The 12858-nt window shown below is 45.9% G+C and overlaps 1 long non-coding RNA gene across 1 annotated transcript; it reads left to right on the forward strand.

Annotated features, from left to right (window-relative positions):
• Window positions 1-1476: 1476 nt before the first annotated feature.
• On the forward strand, window positions 1477-4128 carry LOC119949573. The gene is made up of 3 exons (XR_005457231.1): window positions 1477-1648; window positions 1735-1893; window positions 3602-4128. It is a non-coding gene; the product is annotated as an uncharacterized LOC119949573 (long non-coding RNA).
• Window positions 4129-12858: the final 8730 nt, after the last annotated feature.

Raw genomic sequence — 12858 nt, forward strand, 5'->3', positions numbered from 1 at the left:
AGACATGATTCTAGACTGTGAGCCCACTGTTGGGTAGGGACCACCTCTATATGTTGCCAACTTGTACTTCCCAAGTGCTTAGTACAGTGCTCTGCACACAGTAAGTGCTCAATAAATACTATTGAATGAATGAATGAATGAATAGTCCCTGTCTCACTTGGGGCTCAACAGCCTGAGGAGGAGGGAGAACAGATATAGAATCCCCATTTTACAGGTGAGGAAACTGAGGCCCAGTGGAGGGAGGGACTAAGCCATCAGGACGTTAAGTGGCCTAGGTGCTCCCTGCCATTTTTTAGTACCAATTTCAAGACGGCCCTTGTGTTTTTTGAAGGCAAAAACAGTCCTGACAAAATGACAGTGTGTGTCATTTATTTAGCTCTTATTGGGTGCCAAGAGCTGGGGTAGATGTAAAATAATCAGATCGAATATAGTCCCTGTACTTTGTACCTCCTCTTAGTGATGAGGAATACGGGCCCTAATGTGGTTAAGTGACTGCCCAGTGTCACACAGCAGGTAAGGGCCAGAACTGAGAATGGAAATCTTAATTTTGTCATCTGTTAAATGAGGAATAAATACCTGCCCTCCAGGTACTTAAACTGCCAGGCCCTTATGGAACAGGTGCACTCTATCTGACTTGACAGTCTTGTATTTATCCCAGAACTTAAGCACTTAACAGGTAGCATAATTATTATTACTATTATAATTATAGATACCTTAAAGTTACTATGTGATCAGACACCACGCCGTTTCCAGCAATAATAGGATCCTGTGGAAACCCCATTATCTTTCCCTCATTAGCATTGCATAGGGAACCCATTGTGAGTATTTAAAATTCACTGAAAACTAGGGACCTCATGATAATAATAGTAATAATAATAATAGCATTTATTAAGCACTTACTATGTGCAAAGCACTGTTCTAAGTGCTGGGGAGGTTACAAGGTGATCAGGTGGTCCCATGGGGGCTCACAGTCTTCATCCCCATTTTACAGATGAGGTAACTGACACCCAGAGAAGTGAAGTGACTTGCCCAAAGTCCCACAGCTGACAAGTGGTGGAGCTGGGATTTGAACCCATGACCTCTGACCCCCAAGCCCGGGCTCTTTCCACTGAGCCACGCTGCTTAGGACTGATTAGGACTGTGAGCCCCATATGGGACACGGACTGTATACAACCTGATTATCTTGTATCTTTCCCAGTGCTTAGAATAAACACTGAAATGCCATTTAAAAAATTGATAACTATTGATTGATTAATTGACCTGTTTTAAATGAATCTCCCCAGTAAAGGCTCTAACATCCTCCAGCTCCAAACTCCACAAACAGAAGCTAGGCTGATCTCTAACACGCTCAGGAATAAAATCGATATTGTATCCCTAACCTAAGCAGAGTGTTTCGTTTTGACTTGTGTAACTATTTGTTTCCTCCATGCGTTAGACCCGCTTAAAAGAAAAGGAAGGGGGGGGGGGGGGAAACCCATCCTAAGCCAGAATAATCCATCTGCGCATCACCCCAGCCCCAGTGACCCAGTTGAAAGGATGTTGCTCTGACTTGAAAGCCAGTGTTTGTCTTTAATTAGGAAGAAAGAATGTGTGTGATTTATTGCCAGCTTTCTCCGAGCCCCTTCTCTTCTTGATCTCATCCGTTCAGGTAAAAAGACTCTTCCCTCTCCGTTCCGGCACTAAATCAATGGGGCAAATGTGAAGGTCTTCTCCCCGGATCGCTTTGATTTACAGGGAAGAAAGGAGAGAAAGAAGAAAAAGGCGGAGATGCTATCGAATCCTCTCCTTGGGCCAAGGCAAAGATGGCGTGATGCTCGACAAATTGAAAAAGAAAAACCTTTCTTGATAGTATAATAATCCTTTAATGAAGCCCTCTGTCAGATGGAGCTGATGGTAAGCTTTTCTACCGTGCTTTTGTTAAAACATGGCCAAGCTGTTATTCTGTAAGCAGTAGGGAATAGGGGTGAGAATGTGAGGTTTGGGTGTGTTTGTGTGTTGTGGGGAGACAGGTTCAAATCCATTTCTCCTTTTCCTCCTTTATCACCCACTGGGTTTTGGATCAGTCCGTGCTATTGACTGAGCACTTTCTATATGCTGAGCCCCGCACGAAGCGCTTGGGAGAGTACATAGAGTTAGCAGATGTGATTCCCCGCCCCAGAGGAGCTTATCATCAATGATGGGAGTTGTAGAACAAAGAATCCAAGAGCTTCAATCGATCGATCAATTAATCAACAGTAGTCCTTGAGAGCCTGCTGTGTACAGAGCACGGCTCTAAGGACTTGGGAGAGAATGACAGGAAGAGAGATCCTGAAACAAGTTCCAGGTAGGAGAAGGGGATAGGATATAAATCTGAGATTCCCCAAGATCAATTTCACTTTGCCCTCTAGCTCTCTGCTTCACCTATGCACTTGGAGAAAAAGGAAAAAAGTAACAGTCTCCATAAATACCACTGAATGGGCACTTACTGTGTGCAGAGTGCTGTAATAAATGCTTGGGAGAGTTCAATAAAATAAATGATACAGTCTCTGCTCTTGAAGAGCTTAAAATCCAATAACAGAGATTGGTGGACACAAGCCAATCAATCGATGGCATTTAGTAAGCACTTTCTGTGTGCAGAGCACTATACTAAGTGCCTCTAGACTGTAAGCTCGTGGTGGGCAGGGAAAGTGTTATATTGTACTCTCCCAAACGCTTAGTACTGTGCTCCACACACAATAAGGGCTCAATAAATAGGATTACCTGCCTGACTGAGCCTAAATAAACCCACTGTTGTTGGTGTATCTTTACACCAATATATACCTCTGGGCTGAGGGAGGGTAAAAATTCATAACTACTAAGGTTGACATGGTTTGGGGCAATGTGGAGTTAAGCATCATGGCTTTGTGGGAAAGAGTAAGGGCCTGGGAATCAGAGGACCTGGGTTCTAATCCACTTGTCTGCTGTGTGACCCTGGGCAAGTCACTTAACTTCTCTGGGCCACACAGTTCCCTCATCCGCAAAGTGGGATGCAATACTTGTTTTCTCTCCGCAGACTGCGAATAGCATGTGGGACCCTGCTATCTAGCATCTATCCCGGTGCTTAGTTCGGTGCTTGACACTTAATAAGTGCTTAACAAATACCACTATAATTCTTATTATTACTAGTAGTAGTGGTAGTAATATTAATCAGGGAAGGTTAACTGGAAGAGGTGAGCTTTTGGGAGCACTATTGCTGGAAGATTTGCAACGAGGGGGTTAAAAAAATGCTGTCAATGTCTCCATTTGGCTTGTAAAGCTATGGCCAGCAAAAACATTTCTCTCATTTTATAAAATCATTCTCTTCGTAGCAGGAAATCTGTCTTTCCATTTCGCCCAGTCCCCTGTCTAGCATCCTGAGGACGTTTAATGCAGATTTATTGCATTAGCAACTCTTCTAATCATATCACGGCGCAATATTGCTTGTTCCAGGTCTAACATCATCTTGAAGAAAAAGAGATCATTTTAATACCCAGCCTGGGTATAAAGCTGCCTTCTAAAACTGTTATTAGTTTACCAGGTGCTCATTTACATAAATTAGGGTAAAACAAATGGATAAATCTGACATGTTTATTTCTTTCAACAGGTCTAATAATTGGAACCGCGAAAGCCTGGAAATATTTTGTGTGCTGTTCTCATTTTTTCGGTTGTAGAACTCAGACATCCCCAGAGGCAGAAGGAGTGTTGAATTAATTGAAGTTTCTCCTTATTACTTTAAAAATATCCGTGCATCCTTGACCCAGATTCCTCAGAGAGACCTTTTTGTTCCAGCTCTTGGAGTCAACAGAGAAATAGCCTTATCAGTTGTTCCTCAGGAAAAGGATTTGTGTTTGGGGGGTTTTTTCATGGTATTTGTTAAGCACTAAGCACTATACTAAGCACTGGGGTAGATACAAGCTAATCCAGCTGGACAAAATTGATGTCCCACATAGGGCTCCTGGATCTTAATCCCCATTTTCTAGATGAGGGAACTGAGGCACAGAGAGGTGAAGTGACTGAAAGAAAAGACAGTGGCAAAGCCAAAGTCCTTGCTTAACGCTTCCCAGTCGGTTCCTTCTCCCTTCTGTTGTCACCCTGACTTGCTCCCTTTATTTATCCCCCATCCCAGCCCCACAGCACTTATAATTCTATTTATTTTGATGGTATTGACACCTGTCTACTTGTTCTGTTTTGCTGTCTGTCTCCCCTTTCTAGACTGTGAGCCTGTTGTTGGGTGGGGACTGTTTCTATATGTTTCCAAGCACTTAGTACAGTGCTCTGCACACAGTAAACGCTCAATAAACACGATTGAATGAATGAATGACGTTCCTATCTGTCATTTATTCATAATAATTTCTGCCTCCCCCTCTAGACTGTAAACTCATTGCAGCCAGGGAATGTGCCTGTTTATTATTATGCTGTGATAGTAATGATGGCATTTATTAAGCAGATTGTGGATTGTGTCCCTACTGAGTGCTTAGTACTGGCACATAGTAAGCACTTCATCTGTAAGATGGGGATGAAGACCGTGAGCCCCTTGTGGATTGTGTCCATACTGATTAGCTTGTAGCGCTTAGTACGGGCACATAGTAAGCACTTAAATACCATTAAAAAAAATCTCTCAATCTGTCTTCCAGAAACCTCATCTATCGGCCCATCAATCAATCAGTCGTATTTATTGAGCGCTTACTGTGTGCAGGGCACTGTACTAAGCACTTGGGAAGTAGAAGTTGGCAACAAACTTGGCCATCAAACCAAAGTTGGCCATCAAAACCAGCATTCTCAGAAACTCCTCAGCCGGACTCTTTCCTCTCTTCCGGACCCCAAAATGAGCCGTGTCTCTGGGGCCGGAGAGGGAGAATTATTCCGGCCACGAGGGCAGCAGCTTCATAGTCATTCAATCGTATTTATTGAGCGCTTACTGTGTGCAGAGCACTGGACTAAGCGCTTGGGAAGTCCAAGTTGGCAACTTATAGAGATGGTCCCTACCCAACGGTGGGCTCACAGTCTAGAAGGGGGAGACAGAGAACAAAACAAAGCATATTAACAAAATAAAGTAATTAGAATAAATATGCACAAATAAAATAGAGTAATAAATACGTACAAACATATATACATATATACAGGTGCTGTGGGGAGGGGAAGGAGGCAAGGCGGGGGGGATGGGGACTGGATGCTAATCCTCAGCCCACCCCATCACCCGCCCTGTTTAAACTCCCAAGACCTATGACCGTCCCCTAAAAACTGAACCTGTGATCAGCTATCCCTCATTAATTAGTAATAATAATGATGGTATTTGTTAAGCGCTTACTATGTGCAAAGCTGAGCGCTTAGTCCAGTGCTCTGCACACAGTAAGCGCTCAGTAAATACGATTGAATGAATTAATTGGATCCCCCATGGTACAATACTGCCATTTCCCAAAAGCCTTCTACGATAGCGGAAGGGCGTTTCGACTTGTCCCTGGCTCTTCTGAAGTAAAAGCAGAGCGAGAATCTCTGCAACCTAAGGAAGAAATTGATTCATGCTCCGAGAAGAATACATTTTAAATTGAATAAAGGCAAGAGAAAATAAAATTTTGTAAGCCCAGAACGTATGGAAATTGATTTAATTTACTGAAAAGAAATTCCCTCTTTTAGGCGTGGAGCTGAGCATTAGTATCTTGCTGACTACCAGGAAAGTATAAATTAGGGATAGATAAATCCATGAGTATTTGGACACCAAAATACTTTGGTATCTTTCTGGTAAAGTTTTACCCTTTTATGTAAAACACTATGTGACATTTCTCAAAAAAAAAGCCATTTTTTTCCTATAAAATGTAATTAAATTAAGACATTTAATAAAACAACACAAAGGCAGACTAGTTTACATTCTCAGGCTCATAGTCTCAATCCCCATTTTACAGGTGAGGTCACTGAGGCACAGAGACATTAAGCAACTTGCCCAAAGTCACCCAGCAGATGAGTGGCAGGACTATTTGTGTCCGACGACCCCACTTTCACTTTTGAAATTGAGAAACTTTTCAGAAAGCAGTTTAATGTCCCATTTCACCTCAAATGACCCCCATGAACTCTCTGGACCCCACTCGTGTCCTCAGATGACCCCATGAACTTTCCATGACCCCATTTGTGTCCTCGGATGACCCTACTTTTACTTATGAATTTGGGAAAATTTTCAGAAAGCACTTTAAGGTCCCATTTCACCTCAAATGACCCCATGAACTCTCTGTGACCCATCCATGTCCTCAGATGACCCCATGAACTCTCTGTGACCCCAGTTGTGTCCTCAAATGACCCCACTTTCACTTATGAATTTGGGAAAATTTTCAGAAAGCGGTTCAAGGTCCCATTTCACCTCAAATGACCCCATGAACTCTCTGTGACCCGTTTGTGTCCTCAGATGACCCCATGAACTCTCCATGACCCCATTTGTGTCCTCAAATGACCCCACTTTCACTTATGAATTTGGGAAAATGTTCAGAAAGCAGTTTAGTGTCCGATTTCACCTCAAATGACCCAAGGGACTCTCTGTGACCCCATTCGTGTCCTCGGATGACCCCATTCATGTCCTCAGATGACCCCACTTTCACTTGTCTGCTGTGTGACCGTGGGCAAGTCACATTGCTTGTACTAAGCGCTTGGGCAAGTGCAGCTTAATCACGGCAGACACAGTCTCTGTCCCACTCAGGGCTCGAGGTCTAGAGAAGAGGGAGCATAGGTATTCAATTTCCACTGTACACAGGGAAACTGAGTCTCAGAGAATCAATCAATCAATGGAATTTATTGAATGTTAACTGAGGCTCAGAGAATCAATCAATCAATGGAATTTATTGAATGTTACTTGTACGCAGAGCATTGTACTACGCGCTTGGGAGAGTATAGTGAAACAGAGTGGAAGACGAGTTCCCGGCCCACAGAGTAAGTGCTCACCGCTCACCGCTATCATAATTCATTATTGGGCAGGGGGTGCTCCAAAAGGGGAGGAACTCAATGCCCTGGCCTGGGGTAGAGGGGTCCCCAAGGCTGGCCCAGTTCACGGGCGTCAAAAAGACAGGGTCTTCATTGGGATCTTGACAGGGGGTGGGTGGGAGTGAGAGGGTGGACCCTGCCCATTGTGGGCCCCAGCCAGCCGGGTCCTGCCAATACCCACCTTGGCAACCCCCGGGGTTGGCCCTATCACCCCCCAACACCAGGTGCCCTGTCAGAAGAGCAGCCGGGGAAGGGGTTTCCCAATTTCATGTGATTTTATTATTTTCCAAGTACCTTTGAAAAGATCACTGTACAAGTCATCAGTGCATTCCAGAGCTTAGAACAGTGCTTTTCACATAGTACGTGTTTAACAAATGCCATAATTATTGTTATTATTATTATTATGAAAAATAAGAAGGGGGCCAGGCCCCCATCCCCAAAATGTACATATTTACAGCTGCTTCTCCGGTTGGGGTGGGAGGGTGGGGGCGGAGAGCTGTACACATTTGGTGGCTTGCGCGGGCCTGTGCTGGTGAGTCTTCCCTTGACATAAGGGCACTGGGACCTAGGAAACCCCCCCGCCCCATATATTACAATATACCAAAAATATGAGCTTTAGTAAACAAGGCCATATTATACTTTCTAATACAACTGGACAGTGCTACATTACAGTGAGCCCCCTCCGAGCGGCTGCTCGGGGTGACCAGGTGAGGAGAGGGTGGTGGGGGATGAGGGGCTGCCCGTCCGGACCCCCCGGACCCTCCAGCCCCCACCCCGTGACCTGGACTGTCGGAAGGGTCAATCCATCTTCTCCACCTTCCCGATGATCTTCTCCTTGAAGATGGGCAGGGCGGCCTAGTCTTTCCGCACCTCCGTAAACACCAGGCAGCAGTCAAATTTGTTGCTCACCTTCTCGAAGAAATACCTGTAGTTGCTCTTCTTGATCAGGAGCTCCTTAAACTGGCAAAGGGTGACCACCGGGCCCTTGATGAGTGTCTGGTAGGGGATGGGTTCTCTGCAGAAGTAACAGACGACCACGACGCCGTCACGGGGCTGGGAGCCACCCCTGCTCCCGCCGGCCCACTTCTGCAGCTTCGCCCTCTGCTTGGCAGGCAGCTTCCTGGCCCTCTTCTCTTCCTCCTCCAGCTGTGTGAAGGGGTTGGGGGGCATCGTGGGTGGGATGAAGTGGTGGGAAGGCTGGACCACATTCCGCATCTGAGCCGTGACCCAGGGGTGGACGGCTCCTGGCCGCTCAATCGGCAGAGGTCCGGACCCATCGTGGCTCATCTGCTTCTTCGCTCCTGAAGACCAGTGTACCATCTTCTTGTGCCTGCTGATCTCCTTCTCACCCTCTATGATCCACTGCAGGATCTTCTGGTTCCTCTCTGCATCTTCAGGGAAGGTCGGCATCCCAAAGCCTGCCCCGTCGCTCTTGCCCGGATCAAGTTCCTCTTCAGCAGCGAACCCGCTGTCCCGCTGTAGCCCGGCAACCCATCCATGGGGCCCAAGGTCACACAGTAGACATGGGACGGAGCCGAGATTAGAACCCAGGTCCTTTTGACTCCCAGGGCCGTGCTCAGATAAGCTGCTGCAGACACAGAGAGACCATGAATATGCATCATCATGTAATAATACTACTACTAATAATAATATCCCCACATATCATTAAAGTGTCATCACCACGCCAAACCCTCAACTCCAGGTCTGCAATTACCCCCAAACCAAGCCTGGCTTCCCCTAAGGCCAACTGATCCCCAAATCTTCCCCCACCCCCTCTCAATCTGCATGTGCCCTCCACCCCCAGCCTGCAAAAATAAGGGCAGCTTTGAGCCCCAGACCTCCCTCAGACCAACAGTATTATCAGCAGCATAATCAGAAGCCCCAGCACAATCGTCACCATTCATTCAACCACATTTATTGAGCACTTACTGTGTGCAGAGCACTGGACTAAGCGCTTGGAAAGTGCAATTCAGCAACAAAGAGAGACAATCCCTGTCTGCACCGGGCTCACAGTCTAGAAGGGTATTTGTTAAGCGTTTACTATTTGCCAAGCACTGCGGTAGATCCAAGGCAATCAGGTTGTCCCAGGTGGGGCTCACAGTTCCCAAGCGCACAGGCGACACAGAAAGGAAAATGGAAAAGGAAAAGGAAAAGAAAAGCAGCGTGGCTCGGTGGAAAGAGCCCGGGCTTTGGAGTCAGAGGTCAGGGGTTCAAATCCCGGCTCCACCACTTGTTAGCTGTGTGACTTTGGGCAAGTCACTTCACTTCTCTGGGCCTCAGTTACCTCATCTGTAAAATGGGGATGAAGACTGTGAGCCCCCCGTGAGACAGCCTGATCACCTTGTAATTTCCCCAGTGCTTAGAACAGTGCTTTGAGCATAGTAAGTGCTTAATAAATGCCATCATTATTATTATTAATGGTGTTATGATAATTGTCTCTATTGCTGAATTGTACTTTCCAAGAGCTTAGTACAGTGCTCTGCACCCAGTAAGCGCTCAATAAATGCGATTGAACGACCAACCAAATCAGGCTGGCTTTGTGGAAAGGAAGGGAGGTGCCCTCTATAGCCCCTTATCTTACCGTATCTCCCTAGACATCCAACCCCATTTTCCTTATTCTCCACTGAAGGTCTGGCTTTGCTAATCTTTCCCCACCCCTCCACCTGCTCATTATGAGCTCACTGAATGACTTAATCACCGCCCATTAGGAGGCTGAGATCATGGAGCAAAATGACATCTGTTTTCAGGGTTGACCAGAAGCAGACAGAAAATACGCTTTTATTTGAAAAGTTGGCACAAGAAACCATACCCCATAAATCTCCTACTTCAGGAAATATGGAAGACCCGTCCCCCCGTGCTCCGATACCTGGAAACCTGTTACAGTTCTCTGGTTACTGGTAATGAACAGTACTGGGGTTTTTTTTTCATTCATTCATTCATTCAATCGTACTTATTGAGCGCTTACTGTGTGCGGAGCACTGTACTAAGCGCTTGGGAAGTACACGTTGTCAACATATAGAGACGGTCCCTACCCAACAGCGGGCTCACAGTCTAGAAAGTATTTTTTATGGTGTTAAGTCCCTCTCAGTCACTCTCCTAACCGCTGGGGCAGATACAAGCTTATTAAGATGGATACAGTCCATGTCCCACGTGGGGTTCACAATCTTAAACCCCATTTTACAGATAAAGTCACTGAGGCCCAGGTTCATTCATTCATTCAGGTTATTCAATAATAATAATAATAATAATGGCATTTGTTAAGCACTTACTCTGTACAAAGCTGGGGAGGTTACAAGGTGATCAGGTCGTCCCACGGGGGGCTCACAGTCTTGATCCCCATTTTACAGATGAGGCGACTGTGGCCTAGAGAAGTGAAGTGACTTGCCCAGAGTCACACAGCTGACAAGTGGCGGAGCTGGGATTTGAACCCATGACCTCTGACTCCCAAGCCCGGGCTCTTTCCATTGAACCACGCCGCTTCTCTATTTATTGAATTTACTGAGCGCTAACTGTGTGCAGAGCACTGTTCTAAGGTCTTGGAAAGGACAATTCAGCAATAAAGAGAGACAATCCGTGCCCACATCGGGTTTACCATCTAGAAGGACTCGCCTAAGGTCACACAGCAGACAAGTGTGACCTTATGGTATTGGTCATTCAGTCGCACAAGTGTGACCTTGGGGAAGCAGCGTGGCTCAGTGGAAAGATTCCAGGCTTTGGAGTCGGAGGTCATGGGTTCAAATCCTGAGTCTGCCACTTGGCTGTGCGACTTTGGGCAAGTCACTTAACTTCTCTAGGCCTCATTTCCCTCATCTGTAAAATGGGGATGAAGACTGTGAGTCCCACGTGGGACAACCTGATTACCTTGTATGTACCCCAGCGCTTAGAACAGTGCTTTGCACATAGTAAGCGCTTAACAAATACCAACATTATTATTATTATTAAGTGGCGGAGTCAAGATTTGAACCCAAGTCCTCCGACTGCCAAGCCTGTGCTCTTTCCACTAGGCCATGCTGCTCGCTCTTGTTCAGAGAGGAGGGTCGCCGACCACCCCATTGCCCACTCAGGAAGCCAAGGGCCAAAAAACAGACAAGGGGACGGTCTCCACCTTGGAGGCCCAGAATCACGCTCGAGTTTAGGGTCATCCTCTGCAAGGAAAGCGCTTGTGAAAGAGCGATTCTACAATAAACAGTGACACTCCCTGCCCACAACGAGTTCACAGTCTAGAGAAGCAACGTGGCTCAGTGGAAAGAGCCCGGGCTTTGGAGTCAGAGGTCAGGGGTTCAAATCCCGGCTCTGCCACTTGTCAGCTGTGTGACTTTGGACAAGTCACTTCACTTCTCTGGGCCTCAGTTCCCTCACCTGTAAAATGGGGATTAAGACTGTAAGCCCCACGTGGGACAAGCTGATCACCTTGTAACCTCCCCAGTACTTAGAACAGTGCTTTGCACATAGTAAGCACTTAACAAATACCATTATTATTATTATTGCTAAAATCCACCCTTTCCTCTCCATCCAAATGGCTACCAAGTTAATCCAATCACTTAATAATAATAATAATAATTATGGTATTTGTTAAATGCTTACTAACGTGTCATGCATTGTTCTAAGCACTGGGTTAGTTACCAGATTAATCAGGTTGGACAAAAATTCTATCCCACACGGGCTTCACAGTGAATCCCCATTTTTTCAGATGAGATAGCTGAGGCCCAGAGAAGTGAAGTAACTTGCCCAAGGTCACCCAGCAGATAAGTGGCCAAGATGGGATTAGAACCCGTGACTTTCTAACTCTTAGGCCCGTACTCAATCCACTAAGCCACGCTGCTTGGTGATAGTATATACTACCCAGCTTGTAGCAGCCTCCTTGCTGATGTCCCCTTCCCCCTTCCCATCCCCCCCGCCTTACCCCCTTCCTCTCCCCACAGCACCTATATATATGTGTATATGTTTGTATGAATTTATTACTCTATTTTATTTGTGCATATTTATTCTATTTATTTTATTTTGTTAATATGTTTTGTTTTGCTTTCTGTGTCCCTCTTCTAGACTGTGAGCCCACTGTTGGGTAGGGACCGTCTCTATATGTGGCCAACTTGGACTTCCCAAGCGCTTAGTACAGTGCTCTGCACACAGTAAGCGCTCAATAAATACAATTGAATGAATCTCCCAGCCTCCTGTCTCTCCCCACTCCAGCCCATACTTCACTCTGCCGCCCGGATCATTTTTCTACAGAATTGTTCAGGATATGTTTCCCCACTCCTCAGGAAACTCCAGTCGTTGTCTATCCATCTCCGCATCCAACATCACCTCTCTATTCTCCTACTATATAACCCAGCCTCCTATAACTTTGCTCCTCTAATGCTAAGCTTCTCACTGTTCCTCTATCTCGCCATGGACCTCTCTCTCAAATCCTGTCTCTGGCCTGGAATGTCCTCCTTCCTCATATCCGATAGACAATTACTCTCTCCCCTTCAAAGCCTTATTGAAGACACACTTCCTCCAAGAGGACTTCCCGAAGGTCTCCTTTCCTCTTCTGCATCACCCTGACTTGCTCCCTTCATCACCCCCGTCCCAGCCCCACAGCACTTATGCACATATCTGTAGTTTATTTATATTAATGTCTGTCTTCCCCTCTAGGCAATAAGCTCATTGTAGGCTGGGACTGTGTCAGTTTATTTTTCTACTGTACTTCCCAAGAGCTTAGTACAGTGCTCTGCACACAGTAAGCGCTCAATAAACATGATTGAACCAGTGAATGAATTCTTCTTCCACTATTTGCAAATAATTCTTCACTTAGGATCCTCCATTAGATTGTAAACTCCTCAAAGGCAGGGAATAGGGTTACATGAGTCATAACCTCTTCCAGCGCTTAGAACAGTGCTTGTCACATAGTAAGTGCTT

The sequence above is a fragment of the Tachyglossus aculeatus genome, chromosome X2, assembly GCF_015852505.1.
Source record: "Tachyglossus aculeatus isolate mTacAcu1 chromosome X2, mTacAcu1.pri, whole genome shotgun sequence".
NCBI lineage: Eukaryota > Metazoa > Chordata > Mammalia > Monotremata > Tachyglossidae > Tachyglossus > Tachyglossus aculeatus.